Source organism: Equus asinus, chromosome 4, assembly GCF_041296235.1.
Source record: "Equus asinus isolate D_3611 breed Donkey chromosome 4, EquAss-T2T_v2, whole genome shotgun sequence".
Lineage (NCBI taxonomy): Eukaryota > Metazoa > Chordata > Mammalia > Perissodactyla > Equidae > Equus > Equus asinus.
In genome coordinates this window covers 133082826-133100491 of record NC_091793.1, presented here as the reverse complement: position 1 = coordinate 133100491, position 17666 = coordinate 133082826, and the positions used below count along the sequence as shown (strand labels likewise).

Sequence of the window (17666 nt, the reverse complement as noted above, 5' to 3'; positions counted from 1 at the left end):
AATACATTAAAAATATTACAAATCAATAAGAAAAAGACATGAACTCCCAAAGTGCAAAGGTTCTATACAAGCAACTCACAAAAGAATACAAATTGGCAATAAACATAAGAAAATATTTAACCTTGCTAAAAATCAAATAAATCCAAATTAAAACAATAAAATACCACTTTTTATCTGCCAAATTTGGAAAGAGTTTTTAAAATTATAACTACTTATTGTTGTGGAGGATACAGGAAAATTGGTGCTCTCATACACTGCTTCTGGAATGTATTAGAAAAACCCTTTGAGGGGCTGGCCTGGTGGCGCAGTGGTTAAGTTCACACATTCTGCTTCGGCAGCCCGGGATTCGCGGGTTTGGATCCCGGGTGTGGACCTACCCACCTCCTGTCAAGCCATGCTGTGGTAGGCATCCCACGTATAAAGTAGAGGAAGATGGGCAAGGATGGATATTAGCTCAGGGCCAGTCTTCCTCAGCAAAAACAGGAGGATTGGCAGCAGATGTTAGCTCAGGGCTAATCTTCCTCAAAAAAAATCTCTTTGAGAGCGCAATTTGGCAATACATGTCCAAAACCTTATGAAATTACATTTCTGTCAAGGAATGTATACTAAAGAAATAGCCATACAGTGTTTAGAACAGTTTTAAACAGAAAAGAAATAGTGGAATCTTTAAATAAATTATAGTATCTCCAAATCACAATTCTATGCAAAATATGTGTGTGTGTGTGTGTGTGTGTGTAACAAGAATTTAAGGATGTAATCAAAACAGGCTCACAGTATATTAAATTTTTAAAAATCAGACTTCAAAACTAGGTATGATGCAACCCCTGTTTTGTAACATTTAAGTGCATATACTCAGAGAAAAAGAAAAAAACCTGAAAACCAGAAGGCATCAAATGAAAACAGGAACACGTGATCTCTCCAGGCAGTGGATCATGGAGGTTTCTCTTTTGTTTGACTTCTCGGTATTTCTCAAACTTTTAACAAGAAGTAAGCCTTATTTTCTAATTTTTTAAAAGCCAATCCTGTTTTGTTTTTAATAGTTTGAAAAGGAGAATCAGAACCTAGTGGAATTTCTCCAGTGCTGAGAAATGCCCCTTATAATATTCAATCTGTAACTCACCTTTATAAACTCTCCGACCAGCCTCCCCGGCTAGTTTCCCCAGTTTCACTAAAGGACCACAGGACTGGGGGAGCTCTCCCACGAGAGCACCACGTGGGCAACCACATCTCAGATTTTATTCTCAACTCTCTGTCCTTCAAGAAGTCACTTACTTTGCCCTACCTTAGATTCTTCAATTAGAAAAAGATGTGTGCTGCTTACTACCTTGATTCGAGCACTGAATGAGCACTAAAGTGCAAGTCATTATGCAGAATTAGAAGCTCTCTGTGCTGTGGGCTCAGGATCCAACTAACTAGATGGCTTAATGTAAAGTGGCTCAGATCAAGGTGCAATTAGTATTCAGAGCACTCAGACGACTTGGAAGATAAGTACTCTGTGCACTGGGCTTTCACAAGGAAGATCCCAGCTGTTTCTGTAATTGCTGGGTTTTAACACGATTTTATGGCTTTTAAAAATGCTATTGACATATGAAATCACACCATTAAATATGTATTAAATTACTATAGTAGAACAAAAATTATACTTAACAAAGAGAGTTCATTCTTGAAAAAGTAAAAATAAACAAGAGAAACAGAGCAACAGAAAAAGGAAGAGTTACTATGAGATTTGTTGCTTTCATTCTTTGGCTCTCTGTTACCATGATACTCAAATTTTAAATGCCACCCAGAGAGACAAGGATATGGGACGAATAACTTTCGTATGATATACTGAAATTGGCAAGGCCAAGGCGGGACAACAGTAGCAGATCTCATGGTGTTCTTCCAACTTCCACTGCCTTATTGAGGGATTGTCAATTACACCATCAAGACACCTTTACCAGGCATTACTCTCATAGTTTACCTTGTGTGGCCTAAATCAATCTAATAGGTGACAAGCAACATGGTGAAAGAGCTAAATCTGTCACTCAAAAAATTAATTCTTCTAGGTACTAAATACTCCGCCAGAAAATGCAGAAAGAAGCAGTGGGGCTTTCCAACGCTATCATGATCTACAACTGTTTAAAGTATCGTTATCTCTCGAAGGAAAAACTGTCCATGCTAAAAAAGTCACATGACTAAGAGCTCTCTCATCAGTGCTTTGCAGAATAAAAAAGTACTCTCACATTGTCCCTCAAATAGAGAATTTAACATCAAGTTTACAGTTAATAAAAGTTCTATTGTTTATACATAGGATGACTACTATAAGCCTGGTCTGTCTGGATTATACTTGGTCTCTCAGTGTAATTTTCTCCTTTCACTTGAAACAATGTCCTGGTTTGGACAATTGATTACATGATCACCTATTTATACAGTAATCTGTGACAATGAAAGGCAGTTTCCTAATACCTTATGGTATAAAGCCCCCAAACTTCTTAAGTAGGCCAAGTTGGCAGAAGCTAATTCATGTCTGACTTGAATTTCACTAAAAGCTAAAATAAATTAGAATATCTATTTTGGTTTTTAAAGTAATACATCAATTGTGCCCCAAAATTCTACAAATAGTATCATATGACAAGCTTCCCAAAGGCATGCAATAATATATTCACATCCATCTATCTGTTAGCAGACTAACAATCAGAGACTACCTTTAAAAACTGATTAGGGCAAATATAATAAATATAGCTATCTATTTTGAGTACTTTTTTAAACACAATTTATAAAATTTCCTAATGGAGAAAACATTTTCTTCTACATTTATCCAATACCGTCCATCAAGCCTCTTCATCACATACAGTGTCTTCCGTCTGTAAAATGGGAACACTATTATTGCTAAATAGCTAGGTGAAAGGAACATAATCATTAACAAATGTTTTGAAATGCTTTGAAAATGATCAGAAAGTGAAAATTCTTTTTTTTAATTTTTTTGCTGAGGAAGATTAGCCCTGAGCTAATAACTGTGCCAATCTCCCTCCACTTCCTTCCACCCCAGCATGGCTGACAAGTGGTGTAGGTCTGCGCCCAGGATCTGAACCCATGAACCTGGGCTGCCAAAGATGAGCACGCCGAAACTTAACCACTAGGCCACAGGTCCAGCCCCCAGAAAGTGCAAATTCTTACCTGTGTCTACTCAGCAGAGATCTGAAAGCAAAATAACTACACAAAAGAAGTATCTAAAATATTCTTTGCTTACAACCATCTCTAATTCAAGACACATTATTGAGCTTCTACTATATGCTGGGAATATGTACATTACATATGCAACAGACCTTAGGTGTGTTTGGCTTGCCATAATATCTTCACCTTACATCTAGCAACAGCTCCCAATCGTTGATTGGGATCCACTCTTTCCCAACCTCAGCCTGTGGGTTGGGATGGGGGTCCCTGACCTGGCTCCAGAAGGAGAGCATGTGAAGCACGAAAGAGCCCTGAGACAAGTAATGTATGTCATCCTCCTGGTCATACCAGTTTCTGCAGGGATGGACAGACTCATGACTCATGCCAAACCCAGCACGACTAGTCAGAGCTAATCTCAGGGGCTTTTCCTAAACAACCACTCTTTTCCACTGTACTGAAACCTAAGAGAAGGCAGGGATCTAAACCACCACAGCCAAACTGACCCACACTACGCCTGAGACTGACGCCAACACAGATGAAGACGCAAAACATGGAGAAAGAAAAACTGGGTCCTCATTTCCTACTAGGGCCCCTGCATCCAGTGGTACCCAAACGTCTTCCTCTTGATTCTCCCTCTATAGGAGCCAGTAATTTCCCATTTTGTTTTCTGTCCTTTGCAACTAAAGAAACTAAAGACAACTAACAGCTTGTATATCCTTTTCCTGTTATTGCTGTATTTCTTTTCACTCCTACTATCTCTTCACTAGTCCTAAAGTGAAACTTAGCATTCATAAGAGAAACTCTTTTCATTGTCAACTATATAAAGAAGAAGTGTTTCAAATCAATCCTCCAAATGACTGTTTTTAGTTGTGATGCTGATTAGCGTGATCATAGCATCACCAGGAAGACCTGGTTGACTCTTATAACCATTTAACAGGCTTGTGAAAGTTATAGATGCTAATCTAAATCATTAAACACAGCACAGAACTCATCTATCATTAGACTGATTGATTTGCTCAATAAGTTAATTGTCTCATTAACTATCACCTAAAGGGGAAAATCCTAGAAGTTTGCTTTATTAGATTGTCCTAATGCCATGTATATGATTCCACTAAACTAGAAGAGTATCACAAATCTTTATTAATAAAGCTAACCATATCCCTTTTTCTTTACTTTAAATTATTAATTCACTTTTATTCCAAAACTAAGCTTTCTTTAGCAAATTCTTTATTTGATATAAACTGAATAAAAGTAAGACATTTAATGTCTCATATATATACTTTTTAATTAAAATACCATAAAAATTCCAAGCATTTTATTTTTTATAAAGGTATAACCGGGTTAAAAATTCAATCTAATTTGAATGACAGATTAAGAATTTACAAAATTAACTATCAGACACATCAGTGGAAGCCTTATTTATGTCCAATTTTTCTCTTCTTCCATGGAAACCTCTCATCAATTCTTATGTATTTATATTCAGCAGAAATAAGAAGCAACGTGGGAACAGGAAGAAGAAAAGAAAGCTAACATATATCAGCGTCTTCTATTTCAGGCACAGAATTTGTGGTAGATTAAAAACAGCCACAAATTCATTCCAGCTCATTCTATCAGAAGTGGAGTCTATTTCTCCACCCCTTAAATCTGGACTGACCTTGTGACTTGCCTTCACAAATAGAATGCAACACAAGTGGCACTGTGGGGGTGTAGGCCTTGCAGCTTTCACTCTCCTTCCTGGAATACAGTGCCATGTGAATAGCTCTCAGCTAGCCCACTGGAGAGGCCCCAGGGAGGAGAAACAAGGTAATCTGACTGGCAGTCAGACAACTGCCAGACATTTCAGTGAGGCCATCTAAGACCATCTTGTCCCTGCCAAGCCACCAACTGCCTGCTACTGCAGGAGTGAGCCCAGGAGAGATCAGCGGAAGACCTACCAAGCTGAGTCTAGGCCAAAAAGCTGAGCAACAGAATTGTGAGCGAATAAAATATAGTCATGTGCCACACAATGATGTGTTGGTCAACATCATACCGCATACATGACAGTCATGCCATAAGATTAGTCCCATATAGCCTAGGTGTGTTGTAGGCCACACCATCTAGGTTTGTGTAGGTACACTCTACGATGTTTGCACAATGACAAAATGGCCTAATGACACATTTCTCAGAACGTATCCCTGTCATTAAGCAATATATGACTGTAGTCGTTCTAAGCCACTAAATTTGGGGGGTGGGTTGTTATTCAGCAATAAATAACAGATACAGTGCTTTACATGGTTATTTCACTTAATCTTGGTAAGAATCTTAGGAGGTGAACCAGGGCCAATCCAGATTTTGTGAGGCTTGAAGTTTTTTACAATTTAGGGAGTTCTCTTGGAAAAATACCACATATAACAAGAAAATAAGACAAAATTACAAACACAAAGGACATAAATATACAACACTAAAGCCAAAGATGTCCAAGGCCACTCCAGTGCCACCCTACACAAGGGAAAGCATGATAGAGGAGAAATCAGAATGAAAGAAGCTTAATAAAAATACACGGCCTGGGAACACATGGCTAGGGTCCTTCCCAGGGAGCTTCATGAACTAAGCTTCACTAACTTCATAGGAAATTCACTTCAACAGTTTACACGACCACTCCACTTTACAAAGAGGAGCTACAACTCTGAATGGCTATCATTCATCTTAGGGCACATGGATGGTGAGTTGAAGAGCCAGGATCTGAGCTCAGGTTCCTTTCTCTCCAAAACATGTGCTCTTTGTACAACTCACATTTTCATTTTTACCTTGTGATCTACTCCACACCAAGTTTTATATCAACTGAAAACACCCCTACTTCCATATCCCCAAGGAAATGGAAGTTGGCTGAAAAAGCCCATGTAGGCATTTCTCATCTCATGAGGTATGCTCAACAGCCCTGTGAAGCAGCGCCCAGAGAGCCTGGCTTCCTGTCCATTTCTCTGATTAGGTGAAGAAACTGCAGGGTGAATGCCCTAAATCAGAGACCTTTTTTTTAGCTTCCTTTCTTTCTTTCATGATTCCTTTTACAATATGTCAATTTCATCATAGGCAAGTTTATATGAGGCCAAAAACACTAAGTACAGTTATCCTGCTTTCCTACCTGTTTGTGCCTTGACCATTGCACTTTTCCATTCATTCCCTAGCATGGTCCCCTTCTGCCTGGTCTATTTGTATCAAGTTCCTACAAGCCCAGATCTAAACTTGTCTATGCAGAATCAGCCCAAAATGAAGGCAGATTTTTATTTCTAATCCTTCTGTGTTCAGCTACATCCATCATTGTTTCCTCTCCTCTGAAATGACCTCTACTGGAAAACCAGTAAACCATTACTGCAGCATGGAAACCAGATTTCTTCTTGTTTAATATTTACATAGGCTATTTGTTTGCAAGGAATTCCTAGCTTTTCACCTCACTAAGCTATTACAATCAGCTGATCATTTGTTTTGTAGCTCAGCTTCAAGGTCAGAGTCCTGATCAACGATACTGCAGTAGCATATTCAATGTACTATCAGAGAACAAACTTTCTGTGTAAGGTTTAACCTTGGGAGAAAAATTAAGCCGTAAGGGAAAACGGCTGAAGCTCTCTGCAGACGTGGTACTGGTGGTGATTTAAAGCAGGCCAGGCAGCCTGGTACAGCGGAAAGGACACAGGATGGGATCAGAGACATCAACTGGCCACATGCCATCTCTGGCCCTCCATCAGAAACGGTTGGCCTGGTCCCTTCAGCTGTAAAACTCTACGAATCTACTGACTTTCTCCTTTATCCTTATTTACATGATCTTTTTTAAAGTGTTCAATTTTCAATAGATACTTTTAAAATATGGGAATTCTAAAAATACAATCTTTTCAAAGATTTGAAAAATCTCACTTTCCAAAAAAGCTTCAAACAGCCTCATCAAAATGTATTTCAACTAGTAGTCTAAACAACAGGATAACGTAGCTAATAAATTCTAAGTCACCAATATTGTAAATAATGGCAAAATAAGGGCTCATTTCATCTTTATCTGTACGTTGGTTATAGAAACTTGGCAACAAACCAGTGAACTGTCCTTTCAAGAGGTTTTCAGATCTTATACGTTATGTAAACCCCTGGGCCAGCTATAATTCTTCCACTTCCAATTAAAATATTCTAGATTTGAATTTTAATAAAATTCCAAATGATTCAAATAAAATATGGTCTTTGGTTGCTGGCCAAAATTCATTTTTATGTCATTTCTAACTGCATACATACAATAAATGAAAAATGTTTTGACAATAACATGCTGTTCAAAATAAATGTTTCTCTTATTTTTTCACATTCATTCCATGCATACGTAGCTTTTGATAGGTTGTTTTAAAAAGTAACATTTATAAAATTATCACTGTAGTAACAGCAAGCTGAACAGCATAACTCTGAGAGCCCACGAGGCTAAAGAGGATTTAGCATCATTCTCTTCTAACTTACTTCAACTTCCACCTCATTTATAGATTGTCTCTACAATAGTACATGACAACCATTAGGGGAAGGTAAACAGTCTATCACGGCATCACTGTGGCCTATGGGGCTGGGCCTATAGACCTGTGTAACTCCCGAATTTGTATACAAAATGTTGTACATATGTATGATTTCTCTAGCGTCCATACAATAAAAAGCACAAATGAACAAGCAGATTAAAATTGCCTGTTGTGTTCTTAAAGTTCAGTTCAGAATCACCTTAGAAAGTAAAGCTTATACAATGGTAGAAAATTGATGACCTTTGCTTAGATACGGCTAAACTCTGTTTTCAATCAAAAAGAGGCAGCCAAGGCAAAACAGATGCCCTTACTGAGTAACATTCCGAAATAACATATTTTACTCTGCTCAAATGGCACATTTGAACATCTGATTGAGACACAGAAGTTAACCAGGACATTTATCTTTTAGTGATCAAAAGCACAGATGTCAAAAATTTAGCCACTGAATTGGTCTTTGGTTCTCCAAACTGGGACTCAGCTGAGGCAGAATGAGCCATATTAAGGCAGGCTAGGACACAAAGATGAAATAGACTCACCCAAGGGGAAGATATTTTGGGACAGGTGAAGGCCATCAAGTGGACAAACCTATTCAGGCACCAGTAGAGTTAGACAGAGGTCTGAGGAACCACGCTCTTGGCATTAGGAAGACGTGGCAGCAGGTAAATTAAAACCCAGCCAACTAGGTTGTTCCAGAGAAGACTATAGAAGCCAAGTAGGAGCCCAGGCCCAGAATAACTGGGCTAGCAGACAAGGTGGAAGGAAGGCAATAACGGAGAAGTTTGGTCACAAGGAACAAGAATAAGGTCTATTTTTAGAATCAGACAAGGGCATAGCAAAACCAACCAAAGGTTGATGTGTTGTGAACGACAAGACTAAGCCCCTGACCAAGAACAGGACTGGTACCAAAACCTAAAAGAGGGCAGAACCCACATGTGGGAATTAAGTGGCTTCAGCTGTAAAACATAGCAGAGTGTTGGGAAAGAGAGCAAAACTAAAATGAAGACTCAGATTTAGTTAAGATAGAGAAAGAAGGGTAAGCATTTCAGACAAGAGGAAACTAACGCCAGGTGCCAATCACAAGCACAGATGCAAGGAAAGATCTTATTCTCTTGGTCCAATGCTCAGTTTATCAAAATTCCTTCTGCATTTTCCTTAAACTAAAGAGTTTACTAACCTAACTAGTTATGAGTTTTATTAAATTATTTGCTCCCAGGGTATTAGCTGAAAGAGGGCCTCACCTACCATAGGGATATTTGTCCTAGTGCCTGACCACCTTGGCTATCCAAAAGAATATTCACAATGACCATGGGACTGGCTGCAAAAAGTCTGTCTTTATCTTAAACACAAGTAATATCCAGAATGATATTTAGCCACTCCATAATTAACTCAAGTAGATCCTGACTGCTAGTAATTTCAGGCCCTTAAATAATTTGTCTACTCACCTTTTCTCCTTCACGTTAATGCTCAAAAATAAACCTATCTCTTCTATACTTCAGCAAAAAGGGGCAGTATACAAGTCCTAGAGTACCCTACTTCTTCAACACATATTTTCTGTGTACCAACTTCATGCCGGGAATTGTGTCAGGGCTAAGGATGAGGTGCTGAACTAACGCAGGCTCACCCTCATGCAATCTCCTAATTCACAGGCCAGTGTGCACAAGAGTCACCCAAGGTGAATGTGAAAAAATCAGATGCCTGGGCCCACAGTGGTTTCCCAAACCTTCCAGGTAATTCTCTGTAGGTCGTCTTTTAAGCCACACCCTGAAAAATTGGTCCAGATGGAGCTCCCTGCAAATACATTCTACGTGTGTCACCACTGAATCCCCAGCACTGAGCACATAGTAAATATTTCAGTATGTATTGAATGAATCTACAAACAGGAGATAGAGGAATGAGGACACAATCCCTAGACAATATGGTAGGTGTAGTAATAGAGGTGCCATAAAGGCATAAAAGGAGGCATGTCTCATAGCTTGGGGAGAAGCAGGAACAACTTCCTGGAAAAGGTGGCCCCTGGTCAAGTCTTATAGGTAAGCAGGAGGGAGCCCGGCAAGAGAGGATATTACAGAGAGGTGAGAAGAGCAGAGACAGGTGAGAAACAGCAAAGTTGGAGCAGAAACTACACATTTTGTTGCTACAGTCTTTGAGGCAAGACATAATGCTGGAGCTTCACCTACATTGTCTCTAAGCCTCATAACCCACTTCGGACTAAGGATCATTATTCCTATTTTACAAATGAGGGAAATGAGGCTCAGAGAGATTAAAATCTGTTCTGGTGAGCAGGCCGGGTGGCGTAGTGGTTAAGTTCATGTGCTCTGCTTTGGTGGCCCAGGCTTCCCAAGTTCGGATCCCAGGTGCAGACCTAACACCACTGGTCAAGCCATACTGTGGTGGTAGCCCACATAAAATAAAGGAAGACTGGCACAGATGTTAGCTCAGGGACAATCTTCTTTACACACACACACAAATCTGTCCTGGGAAATACTATGGCGGTGTTATGGACTGAATGTTCGTGTCCCCCCAGATTCGTATGTTGAAATCCTGACCCCAAATGTGATGATTTTAGGAGGTGAGCCTTTGGGAGGTGATTGCATCATGAGGGTGGAGCCCTCATGAATGAGAATAGTGCCCTTAAAAAGGAGAATCCAGAGAGCTCTCTCGCCCCTTCTGCCATGTGAAGACACAATGAGAGGATGGCAATCTACAACCAGGAAGAGGGCCTTCAGCAGAACCTGACCATACTGGCACCAGGGTCGCAGACTTCCAGTCTCCAAAATGGTAAGAAATAAATTTCTGTTGTTTCTAAGCCACCCGGTCTATGACCTTCTGTTATAGCAATCCAAACTTACTAAGACAGACAGTTCCTCAAAAAATTAAACACAGAATTACCTATGATCCAGTAATTCCACTTCTGGGTATATATACCCAAGAGAATTGAAAGCAGAGACTTGAACCATATTTGTACACCCATGATCATAGCAGCATTATTCACAATAGCCAAAAGATGGAGACAACCCAGGTATCCATCAACAGATGAATGGATAAACAAAATGTGATACATACACATAATAGAATATTATTCAGCCTTAAAAAAGAAGGAAATTCTGATATATGCTACAACATGGGTAAATCCTGAAGACATTAAGCTAAGTGAAATGAGCTAGTTGCAAAAGGACAAATATTGTATGATTCCACTTATATGAGGTATCTAGAGTAGTCAAATTCATAGAGACAGAAAGTAGAATAGTGCCAGGGGCTAGGGGGAGGGAGGACCGGGAGCTATTATTTAATGAGTATAGAGGTTCAGTTGGGAAAGATTAAAAAGCTCAGAGATGGATGGTGGTGATGGTTACACCACAAGGTGAATGTACTTAATGCCATAGAAGTCTACACTTAAAAGTGATTAAAATGGTAAATTTTATTATGTATATTTTACCAAAATAAAAACTTTTTAAACAAAAATATATGTCCTAGTGGCTGCTTTGGGACTCAAGCCAGCTCATTCATGAAAGGACTAACTAGTTTCATCCTTAGGGCCAAAATAGAGTTTTAAAGAGTTTGGCCCAAACTACCAACAACCCACCACCACCTTAGAATCATAATATCAATTATCAGTGACTGACACCTATCAATATCTCTCTATGTATTTGAATACTGAAGAAAAATCAATCAGTACAAAGATGAAATTTCTAAATACAAAGAAGCAATGTGATGCATTAATCCTGATAGCAAAGTGATTTAAAAGGATAGTTACAGACTTTCGTCTCCTCCTTTAACCTACCATAAATGCAGAATGAGCATATTACGTGCTACCTAACTTTTTAATCACTACATGCACAAAGATTTACTCAAAAGGCAGAGTAAACATATAGTAGTTATAAATGTGGTAAAATAATATGTAATCAGATGACCATCTAGAGCCAGGATTGGTACTCCCCAGCTGATGTGTCAAAGTCTGGCCAGCCAGGGCAGATGGCTGCGCATAGTGGCACTGTCTCCCTGTCATCCCTCTCTGCTCCCTCCCCCACCCTGCCACACTGCAGCTGTGCAGCCGGGGTTGCCAGGAATTGAGAGGCACATTGCCTTGGATGACATTTTTGCCCTCATTCTGCATGCTGTTATGTCTCTCCTACCTCCAAGTATCACCACCCACTACATCAAAAACATGGCCAAAGCCTGTCACGGAATTCATTCATGGCATTTGCCACAGCTTTCAAATGTATAGCAAAATCAAATGCCAACCGTCCTTATTTATGCATGAGAGGAGTGTCATTTGGAAATTGTCTACATTCACCTTTCTCTGCTAATGGCAAGTCCAAATGCCAGGCCACAAGCGATTTTTCACGTGGCCTCACACTGGTGCAGAAACTCCATCTGAACAGATAATCATCAGAGCTTGCAGGAGAGGGAGTCAAGTGAAGGGAACCAGGTGCCAGATCTCCTTTTTCACCTTATGTGGGTTGAAAGGCCCCTTGAACTTGGTCCAAAACTGTACCCTCCTAACCTCCTGGCCTCCTCTGCCATGCCTCTTTCTGCACCAGGACCTCCAAGTGAGGGCCGAGAGAAGCGAAGTTGCTCTCCCGGAGCCACTGTCTTTTCTTCCTCACCGTCTCTGCTGCTTTTCACCACTTTCCCCACTTCTTGTCTCCTCTCTCCTCTCACTTGTAGCCAGGTTTCAAGTATCACTGGAGAAGTCTTTCTTGTCGTTACTTGGGTCATAGGAAACATTCTCCAGAGCAAGGACATTGAACACAGTGGTTCAGACCAGAGCTTCTCATAAACACCAAGTCCTTCGTGTGCTTCTTTAAACAAAGACCCCTGCAGCCAATGTAACAAATACTCCCAACACCGCGCAGCAGGAAAAATCTTCAGGTTTTAGGCAGGTTGTTGCTTGATATCCATAAGTCACTTCATTACCAAAAACATCTGTAGCGAGTTTTTTTATTTGTTCTACTCATTTTTATATAAAGAACTGCCCCGAGTCCAAAGTTTCCAGAAATCCTATCTCCATACAACAAAAAATCGCATTCACATAAAACAAAAGGTGAAGACTTTGAGTAGCTAGATATAGTTGTTGTATAAACAGTATGACCTGTCTTCCTCAAGATTGGAAGGGAGAGAAAAGCATAAGCAATAAAGCAACTCTCCTGAAGTGTATATGGCCTTCAGGTTTAATCTCTTTATGAAACCCAAATTCTCATGAAGTACCACACAATCCTAATTTTTCTCATTCCAAATATTACTAAAACTTGTAAGCTTGCTCAGTTGTTCCCATCTCCTATGTGTGTTCTCTATTTCAAACAAACACACACTCATATTTACTAAGACAATTTGGCACTCACGTATTCTGGATTCCAGGCAGGGTTTACGTTTTCTCAAATCATTCCTGCACTCCTTGAGTTCATATGTTCAGAAAACACTTAGCTCACTGTCTGAACTGGGAATTGTTTAATTACTGTGGGGCCAAGAGGAAATGGCGGAGTGAGACAGACAGAGGGAATGGGATCAGTGCCTCAGAACAGAAGGGTTAAAGCTGAATGGAACCTTGGAAAAAATCTGATCCTATCCTGTCACACTACTAATGCAGGAACTGCTAACCTCAGTAAAGTGAAATCACTTACCCAAGGGCACACCACTATCTGGTGAGTGGGCCGGGCTTCCTGGCTGCCAATCTTGTGTGTGTGTGTGAGTGTGTATACACATGTTTGTGTTTAATAGAAGTAAATGAACATTTGGGTGAGAAGGTGACATCAGACACGTGCTTCAAAGGTCAGTGGGACTTGAGAAGCACCTTGAGCCAGTCTCTAAAATGATAATTTATTCTCTTTTTAAGAGTCTCCCCAGAGAGATCTTTCTTTGGTAGATATTTCTACGTTTGGTCAAACTGACTTAAGGCCAGTTCCATACATCCTAAAGGAAATGTGTCCAATCTCTTTTATTACTCTTTAAACATTCTTGATTCCTTCAAAGTCTGTGAAGTTTCTTCCCCTCATCCCACTCCACCCCACCACTGAATATTTTAAGAAAAGAATATTTTACTTTAGGGGACCAGCCCTATGGCCGAGTGGTTAAGTTCGCGTGCTCCACTTTGGCGGCCCAGGGTTTCACCAGTTCGGATCCTGGGCACGGACATGGCACCACTCATCAGGCCATGTTGAGGCGGCATCCCACATGCCACAAGTAGAAGGACCCACAACTAAAATATACAACTATGTACTGGGGAGATTGGGGGAGAAAAAGCATTAAAACAAAAAAAGAATTGGGGCTGGCCCCGTGGCCAAGTGGTTGGGTTCACATGCTCTGCTTTGGTGGCCCAAGGTTTCACTGGTTTGGATCCTGGGCACGGACATGACACCGCTCATCGAGCCATGCTGAGGCAGCGTCCTACGTGCCACAATTGGAAGGACCCACAACTAAAAATACACAACTATGTACCAGGGAGCTTTGGGGAGAAAAAGGAAAAATTAACTCTTTAAAAAAAAAATATTTTACTTTAAAATGCCACTCTTCTACTTCTGTTTCTCCAAATTTCGTGCTTTGAGCCTGTATTACTTTTGTAATTGCAGAAGGAAAAAGGCAATACCGATACATTTTAAATTTTCCTTTACTCTTTGCCAACTGGACACCTCATAATTAGTTTCATCATACAGATGGGTAAATACTCCTTTTTTTTTTTTTTTTTTTTGAGGAAGATTAGCCCTGAGCTAACTGCTGCCAATCCTCCTCTTTTTGCTGAGGAAGACTGGCCCTGAGCTAACATCCATGCCCATCTTCCTCAACTTTATATGTGGGACACCTGCCACAGCATGGTGTGCCAAGCAGTGCCATGTCCACACCTGGGATCCGAACCAGCAAACCCCAGGCCTCCGAAGCGGAACGTGCACACTTAACCACTGCGCCACCGGGCCAGCCCCTAAATCATTCCTTTAAAATTCAAGGCAAAGTTTAAAAAAGAAACCCACCCCCGACACACACAAAAAGCCTATTTTTTTTTCTATTATTATTTTGTTGTGGTTTTTAAATTACACGTATGGCAGAATGCCCACAGTCCTGCACACCCACAGTTCCCTGCATTTGCTACTCCCTTGCCTGCTACCATTATCCAGGGATTAGAGATGGCAGGGAGGAGGGTTATGCCCTGTGGACTGTGGCCTTGGGAACAGAGCCCCACCTACTCTTTAATTCCCTCAATACCCAGTCTTCAGCATGAACTCAGTCAAGCACCTAGGGCATAAGACAAACCTTCTGAGGTGTTAGCATGAGAGACACAGATATGTAAGGACACAGGGTGGCTGCAGGGACCCTTCTCTCTAGTTAAAGAAGGAATTTTCCCTTCCCTTTATTTCTTACTCTATCCCCAGTGCTGGTAGCACTTTTCCCGTCCCATGGCCCTTTATTGCTCTGGCTAACAGTCTGGCATTCCATCACAGGAATGAGGCCCAAACCAATTTCGAGGCAGCAACACAACACCTCTAGCTGGTGTGACCGTCCCACTTGCCCCCAAAAATCTTCACCTAGTCCATTTTCATAGTCATCTGTTCTAGTTTTCCTTCTCAGTCTGCCCACCTCTAGGATAGGCCTTGAATAAGTTTCCAAGAAGTTTTTAGTTGATTCTCCTTTTCTGTTTATTCTGTGAACAATGTTCTCCAACAGCAGTCCACTACAGTCCTAACAAATGATTGTCCACACTTACATCAAACATACCTCAGCCTTGTCCTTGTCTCCAGGAAAATTAACTAGAACAACTCTCACAATAGGAAACCTTTAATAGCTATCTTCATTTCTTCTTTTACAAGAACCCACTTCTAAATTTCAAATCCCGACGTGTTCCCACTTTACTAGGAAAGGTGGATCTCTGTATTTTCTTCTACTCTTTCTTTTCAGAAGTCTTAGTCTCTCCCTGACTCTTCATCAACAGCACGCTCAGGTTGCAGTTCAGTGGTTAATGAACGCCAAACACACCTGTGCCAAGACGCGTTTCCTTTTCAGTGAAACAGTTAAAAATTTCAGAAGTTCATCTGTTTATGCTGAACGCTACCTACTTTCGTCTGACTTAAATTCACTGGTATACTTTAGTGTATATGTGCTTTAGTCAAAATTCATCCATTTTGTTCGATTGTGTGGATTTAAATAGTTTGGTCAACTTTAACACTTTAGAAGTCTGATTATAGTTTCATTTCATTTAGCTCTCTTTAGAAGCTGGGATAAGGAAAAAATCATTTTAAATTGCACAGCTGTACTCTGATTCAAGCTACCTAGCAACTGTCAAAATACAACCCAAACCACAAAGGTGTTTGAAGCTGCATGTGAAAGCTAATTCTAAGAGAGAGACTGCCAACTTTTCCACTGTCTTATGTGCAGCTTGTCATTTCAGCACAAATACAATGAGAGCGGGGAAAGTATTCTGATGGTCTAAAATGTTTGAATATTTTCCTTTGCATCATTCAGAATATAACATAAATGCATAATTAGAGCCAAAGCATTAAACCCCCATGTATTAGCACAAGGAACAAAGCTATTAATTCCAGTTCTTCCAAATGTCACTATCCCTGGGGACACGTCTTCACAGAAATCTAAATATCTACATCTCTTAGGTCACAGCGCTTAACCCCACTCCTCAAAACTCATGTTTCAAAGTCACCTTGGAAAAAGAAGTTGAAGATCATTGCTGACTGCATTGCTGGAGAACTATAGTTACCTTTACATCTTCCAGAGGTAAAATAAAAACCATTCTCACTATAAAAATAAAACATCCATTGTGTGAAAGACCACTAGAAACTGTTAACTATGGTCGCCGCTTGGGTGCTGGGGATCTGGGTTTTCCTATTCATTATATACTCCATTATATTGTTTAACTTTTTTCCATGTTCACTTGTTGCGTTTACAATACTAAAAGAAGCACTAAGATGTAAACTGACTTGAATGTTGCACAGGTTTAATAACGAGATTATCCCTTGGGCTCAGGAATGGAAACATATTTATGCCGGTGCCTGCAGACAATCACAGCCTCCTATAGTAAACACTCCTCCCCAAGTACTTTCTGACCATATTTAAGAAATATAGCTTTTCTCGCTGGGACTACTGAGAAAATAAACTGGAGTTCTATTTTGAGAATTCAAAGCACATACCATTCATGCAAACCAAAGAACACACATTTGCTCAATGACCCAACCCACTACTTCATAGTTATAAAATGTGGAAAAAAAGCCATGAGTCCCATACCAGCAGGACAACTGCCCAACTCCCCAGATCCTTCCCCTCCCTAAAGAAGCAGACCTATTTTTCATCATCAATATATTAAGCCCATAAAACATCCTTGAGAGTCTATCAACTACATCTGGCTCTGCTTTGCCAACGTTTGCCATCAAACCACTATATTCGTGCAACTCTTCTTTCTTACCCTAAATATTTGCACTACTTCTTTCTTACCTACGTCAAATTAAATTAGGAAATAATTATTTTGTAAATTGCTGGACACTCATGCATCACAAAATATTTTATCTTTCATCCCAGTTATCTTAAGTCCTTTACTGGATTTAACTGTCAGTTTCTTGAGGTCTGTGGTCTCCTTATTCATATTCGTCGTTCTCCTGACAAAATTATACGCTATTCCACAGAGGCAGGAATTCAGAGTTCCTGTGTCACTTTTTTCCCTACATCTTAATATCTTATCTTATGGAAGTTCCACAAATATTAAATGATTCAAATGTGAAAACACAGCAATAAGATTGAAATAGTTTGTTAATCTACTATAGCCTATATACATAGCACCAAAACACTTACCCACCTAATGTCTGCCTTGAGCCGAATTGTATAGAAATACACATACATATATAGAGGGAGCGAGATCTAGACTGAGAGAGAGAGAGAGACAATCTGGAGATAGATATATCTCTGGACCCGGACACCGTGGCCTCTATCCTATCCTTCCTTCCTTTGCATATATTTTAGAAGAGTTTATTCATCTTATTTCTATAGAAGATGGTGCTGAGAACAGGA

General features: G+C 40.1%; 1 protein-coding gene and 1 pseudogene across 3 annotated transcripts in view; one reads left to right on the top strand and one right to left on the bottom strand.

Annotated features, from left to right (window-relative positions):
• PLCL1 (phospholipase C like 1 (inactive)) overlaps positions 1 to 17666 on the bottom strand; it is a 328998-nt gene that overhangs the window by 260389 nt on the left and 50943 nt on the right. The gene's annotated exons all lie outside the window — the stretch shown is intronic.
• The window catches only part of LOC106834373 (large ribosomal subunit protein eL33 pseudogene), a 61808-nt pseudogene that overhangs the window by 25155 nt on the left and 18987 nt on the right, over positions 1 to 17666 (top strand).